We start from the raw sequence: 6,000 nt of genomic DNA, 5'->3' as shown, positions 1-6,000 counted from the left end.
TCAAAATAGATGTATAAGTGCGGCCAGCATTGCTGCAGAGGTAAAAGGGATGGGCGGTCAGCCTGTCAGTGCTCAGATCATACGCAGCACTCTGCATCAAATTGGTCTGCATGGTCGCCCCAGAAGGAAGCATCTTCTAAAGATGATCCACAAGAAAGCCTGTAAACAGTTTGCTGAAGACAAGCAGACTAAAGGAAATGGATTACTGGAACCATGTCCTGTGGTTTGATGAGACCAAGATAAACCTTTTTGGTTCAGATGGTGTCAATCGTGTGTGGTGGCAACCAGGTGAGGAGTAATAAGATAGGTGTCTCTTGCCTACAGTCAACCAGGGTGGTAGGAGGGTCATGGTTTGGTGCTGCATGAGTGCTGCCTGCTGTGGGAAGCTACAGTTCATTGGGGGAACCATGAATGCCAACATGTACCGTGACATACTGAAGCAGAGTATGATCTCCCTCCCTTCGGAAACTGGACCACAGGCAGTATTCCAACATGATAATGACCCAAAGACCACCACTGCCTTGCTAAAGAAACTGAGGGTAAAGGTGCTGGACTGGCCAACCATATCTCCAGACCTAAACCTTATTGATCATCTGTGGGGCATCCTCAAACAAAAGGTGGAGGAGCGCAAGGTCTCTAACATCCACCAGCTCCGGGATGTCGTCATGGAGGCGCGGAAGAGGATCCCAGTGGCAACCTGTGAAGCTCTAGTGAATTCCATGCCCAAGAGAACTAAGGCAGAGCTGGAAAATAATGGTGGCCACACAAAATATTGACACTTTGGGCACAATCTGGCCATTTTCACTTAGGGGTGTACTCACCAGCGGTTTAGACATTAATGGCTTTGTGTTGAGTTAGGCTACTTTCACACTTGCGTTCAGAGCGGATCTGTCTGGTGTCTGCACAGACGGATCCGCTCATATAATGCAGACGATGGGATCCGTTCAGAACGGATCCGTCTGCATTATAGTTTAGAAAAAATTCTAAGTGTGAAAGTTGCTCAGACGGATCCGTCCAGACTTTACATTGAAAGTCAATGGGGGACGGATCCGTAATTGAGCCATATTGTGTCAACTTCAAACGGATCCGTCCCCAGGGCCGGTGCTACCATAAGGCAGACCAAGCGGTCGCCTTAGGGCGCACCCTGGGGGAGGGCGGAAAAATGTGACCTGAAGGGGGAGAAATGTAACATGGGGGTCTGATGGCTGACATTGGGGGCTGATGTCTGACATGGGGTTCTGATCTGAGGTCTGATTAACATTGAGGGTCTGATTGGGGCTGTGAGCTGAGGTCTGATAAACATTGGGGGTCTGATTGCTGGTCTGACCTGAGGTGTAATGGAAAATATTTTTTTCTTATTATCCTCCTCTAAAACCTAGGTGTGTCTTGAAGGGCGAAAAATATGGTCCTTAAACCAGCCATTGTCTGAAGCAGAGAGAAGATACCAGGACCACAGAGAGGAGAAGCGAGGGGGGGGGGGGGGGGGGGGCGCCAAAATGTAGCTTCGCTTGTGTTGGCAAAAATCCTTGCACCGGCCCTGTCCGTCCCCATTGACTTACATTGTAAGTCTGGACGGATCCGTTTGCCTCCGCACGGCCAGGCGGACACCTGAACGCTGCAAGCTGCTTTCGGGTGTCCGCCTGCTGAGCGGAGGACAAACGGAGCCATACTGATGCATAAAATATTTACAAAAATGTGAGGGGTGGACTGAGTTTTTGTGATATAGTATATCTCTCAAGCATTCACCCAGCTTTTCTGAGACACATTCTCACTTCAGCAAAGGTAGAGGCTTAGACTGGAAGGTGGATGGGGCCATAAAATAGCCCTATGTGTCTATGTCCCTTAACCATCTCCCGTCACACTAACCCCGAAAGGCGTCAGTGTGGCGGCTCTCCCAGGTCACGCTAACGCCGAAAGGCGTCATCTCATGTGAGCAGAGATTTCCTGTGAACGCGCGACAGGATCGCAAGGTAAACGAGTTGATCTACAGCCTGCCAGCGGCGATCGTTCGCTGGCAGGCTGTAGATGCGATTTTTTTAACCCCAGAAAGGTATATTAGATGCTGTTTTGTTAACAGCGTTTAATATACCTGCTACCTGGTCCTCTGGTGGTCCCTTTTGCTTGGATCGTCCACCAGAGGACACAGGCAGCTCTGTAAGTAGCACCAAGCACCACACTACACTACACCCCTCCCTTGTCACTTATTAACCCCTTATTAACTCCCTGATCACCCCGCTGTCATTGATCACCCCCCTGTAAGGCTCCATTCAGACCTCCGTATGTGTTTTACGGATCCGCAAAACACGGACACCAGCAATGTGCTTTCCGCATTTTGCGGATCCGCACATTGCCAGAACTATATAGAAAATGCCTTTTCTTGTCCGCAATTGCGGACAAGAATAGGACATGTTCTATAGGCTCTACAAAAAAACGCAATGTTCGCCCGATCAGGCCTGATCTTGTGCGCACACTTGCGTTCAGTCCGCCCCACCGCAGTGACAGATTTTTTATTTTTTTTCTGATCACTGCAAAAACACCGTAAAATCGCTGCGGCGCTATAAAGATCACTTTTGAGGGGCATGGCGAGTTCATAGAAGATTTTTTATTTATTTTTTGCACAAGTTAGCGGAAATTGTAAGAAAAAAAACAAAAAAAAAACGAAAGTCTCATATTCCACTAACTTGTGACAAAAAATAAAATCTTACATGAACTCACCATACCCCTCACGGAATCCAAATGCGTAAAAATGCCCTGTGAAATCCTACTCATTGGAATTTGGGCCCCTTTGCGCATCTTGGCTGCAAAAAAGTGTCACACATGTGGTATTGCCATACTCAGAAGAAGTTGGGCAATGTGTTTTGGGGTGTATTTTAACATATACCCATACTGGGTGAGAGAAATATCTCTGTAAATTGACAACTTTGTATAAAAAAATTGAAAAAGTTGTCATTTACAGAGATATTTCTCACACACAGTATGGGTATATGTAAAAATACACCCCAAAACACATTGCCCTGTTTCTCCTGAGTACGGAGATACCACATGTGTGACACTTTTTTGCAGCCTAGGTGCGCAAAGGGGCCCAAATTCAAATGAGTATCTTTAGGATTTCACAGGGCATTTTTACGCATTTGAATTCCAAAATTCTTCTCATGCTTTAGGTCCCCTAAAATGCCACGGCAGTATAAATACCCCACGTGACCCCATTTTGGAAAGAAGACACCTCAAGGTATTCCGTGAGGGGCATGGCGAGTGCATGTAAAATTTTATATTTTGTCACAAGTTAGTGGAATATGAGACTTTGTAAGAATAAAAAAATAAAAAAGAAAAAAAAATAATTTTCCGCTAACTTGTGCCCCAAAAAAAAAAAAATTCTATGAACTCGCGATGCCCCTCACGGAATACCCTGGGGTGTCTTCTTTACAAAATGGCGTCACTTGTGGGGTATTTATACTGCCCTGGCATTTTAGGGGACCTAAAGCGTGAGAAGTAGTTTGGAATTCAAATGCGTAAAAATGCCCTGTGAAATCCTAAAGCTACTCATTGGAATTTGGGCCCCTTTGCCCACCTAGGCTGCAAAAAAGTGTCACACATGTGGTATCACCGTACTCAGGAGAAGTAGGGCAATGTGTTTTGGGGTGTATTTTACATATACCCATGCTGGGTGAGAGAAATATCTCTGTAGAAAACAACTTTTTACATTTTTTTATACAAAGTTGTCAATTTACAGAGATATTTCTCTCACCCAGCATGGGTATATGTAAAAATACACCCCAAAACACATTGCCCTACTGCTTCTGAGTACGGCGATACCACATGTGTGACACTTTTTTGCAGCCTAGGTACGCAAAGGGGCCCAAATTCTAAAGAGTACCTTTAGGATTTCACAGGGCATTTTTTACGCATTTGGATTCCAAACTACTTCTTACGCTTTAGGTCCCCTAAAATGCCAGGGCAGTATAAATACCCCACGTGACCCCATTTCGTGAGGGGCATGGCGAGTTCATGTAAAATTTTATTTTTTGTCACAAGTTAGTGGAATATGAGACTTTGTAAGAAGAAAAAATAAATAAATACATCATTTTCCGCTAACTTGTGCCATTTTCCGCTAACTTGTGCCTAAAAAAAAAAAATTCTAGGAACTCGCCATGCCCCTCACGGAATACCCTGGGGTGTCTTCTTTCCAAAATGGGGTCACTTGTGGGGTATTTATACTATCCTGGCATTCTAGCACCTCAAGAAACATGACAGGTGCTCAGAAAGTCAGAGCTGCTTCAAAATGCGGAAATTCAAATTTTTATACTATAGTTTGTAAACGCTATAACTTTTGCGCAAACCAATAAATATACACTTATTGGATTTTTTTTGTCAAAGACATGTAGCACAATAAATTCTGACACAAACTTGTATAGAAATGTAATTATATTTGAACAATTTAACCAGATAAAGTTAAAAATAAACTTTTTTTGAGAAAATTGCAGCCTATTTTGATTAATATCGGAAAAACTAAAAATCTTAGCAGCAATTAAATACCACCAAAAGAAAGCTGTATTTGTGAGAAGAAAAGGAGGTAAAATTCATTTGGGTGGTAAGTTGCATGACCGAGCAATAAACCGTTAAAGTTGTGAAGTGCCGATTTGTAAAAAAGGGCCTGGTCACTAGGGGGGTATAAACCTGTGGTCCTTAAGTGGTTAAACAAAAAACTGTCCGGAAAGGGAATTTTTCAAGGAAACTATCTATACCCGTTTCTTTAAGTTTTTAAGGGGGTTATCCCATGATTCATGTAAAAAATTAAAATCAGACATCATATTGTACGTGACAAGCTCTTTCTAACAAAGCTAGAACCAGCCCTGCGCCTCACATGGATCCCACCATCAGGGGCGTACACAGAAATCATTGGGCCCCATAGCAAGAATTTAGATTGGGCCCCCATGCCCGTTCCTAGTCCCGCCGCTCCGTCCCCATTGACTATATGGTGCACGGCGAAAGTCGCCGGACTAAAAAGTCAGACATGCAGTACCTTTTAGTCCGGCGGGTTTCGCGTGCACCGCCATGCTGCGCCAGACCTCCGCCCCCGTTATAGTCAATGGGGACGGAGCGGCGGTCGCGCGAAATAGCCACAGGACGGATCCAACATGGTGAACAGCCTGTCGGATCCGTCCTGCTGCAAGTGTGAAAGTCGCCTTATAGAGAATGGGATCTGATAGGTCAGGTGTTCAGCATATATTGACAAGAATCTGGGGCGTTACATGATGTAATACCACCCAACTTTCCTGCTGTCCAGCATGGCACATGCACATGCGCATAGACATGAGAAAAGTTTGAGGAAGCGAGTGCCCCCCTTCCCATATCCTCTGTGTCATGCAGGACAGCTGGGAGACAGTGACATTACTCGCTATCCTGCATGACACATGTGCAGAGACAGGAGTCTCTGGGAAAGCTGGGTGCCCCCCTCCCCCTGCCTTTCCGTGTTCTTATTATCTGCATTTATGCCTTGCAGGATAGCAGGAAATCTGAGGGACATTGCATGATGTAATAGCATCCAGCTTTTCTGCTGTCCTGCAAGGCACATGTGGAGAGACATGAGAATAGTCTGAGAAAGCTGGGTGACACAACTCCCACCTACCGCCATATCTTCTCCTGCCTCTGCACTTGTGCCATGCAGGACATCAGGAAAGCTGAACATTACATAATAGCCCCCAGCTTTCCTCCTGTTCTGAATGACATATGTGCAGAGGAATAGCCTGGGAAAGCTGAGTGACCCCCGCCCCCCCCCCCCCCCCCCCTGCACTGTCCTCACCTACAAGTGGTCACTTACTTCATTACTGGTGGGGTAGTGGCAATCCAGAGAGGAATCAGGCATAATGGAGCTAACAGGCGGGAGGCGGAGCTAGCCGACGGGAGGCGGGGCTAGCAGACGGGAGATAGGAAGATAGACGGGGCGGGGCCTCTCCTCCACTGCGGGCCCCTCTTCCTCACGGCCCCATAGCAGCTGCGTGG

Source organism: Bufo gargarizans, chromosome 2 (genome assembly GCF_014858855.1).
Source record: "Bufo gargarizans isolate SCDJY-AF-19 chromosome 2, ASM1485885v1, whole genome shotgun sequence".
NCBI classification, from domain to species: domain Eukaryota; kingdom Metazoa; phylum Chordata; class Amphibia; order Anura; family Bufonidae; genus Bufo; species Bufo gargarizans.
Note: the sequence above shows the minus strand (reverse complement) of the source record.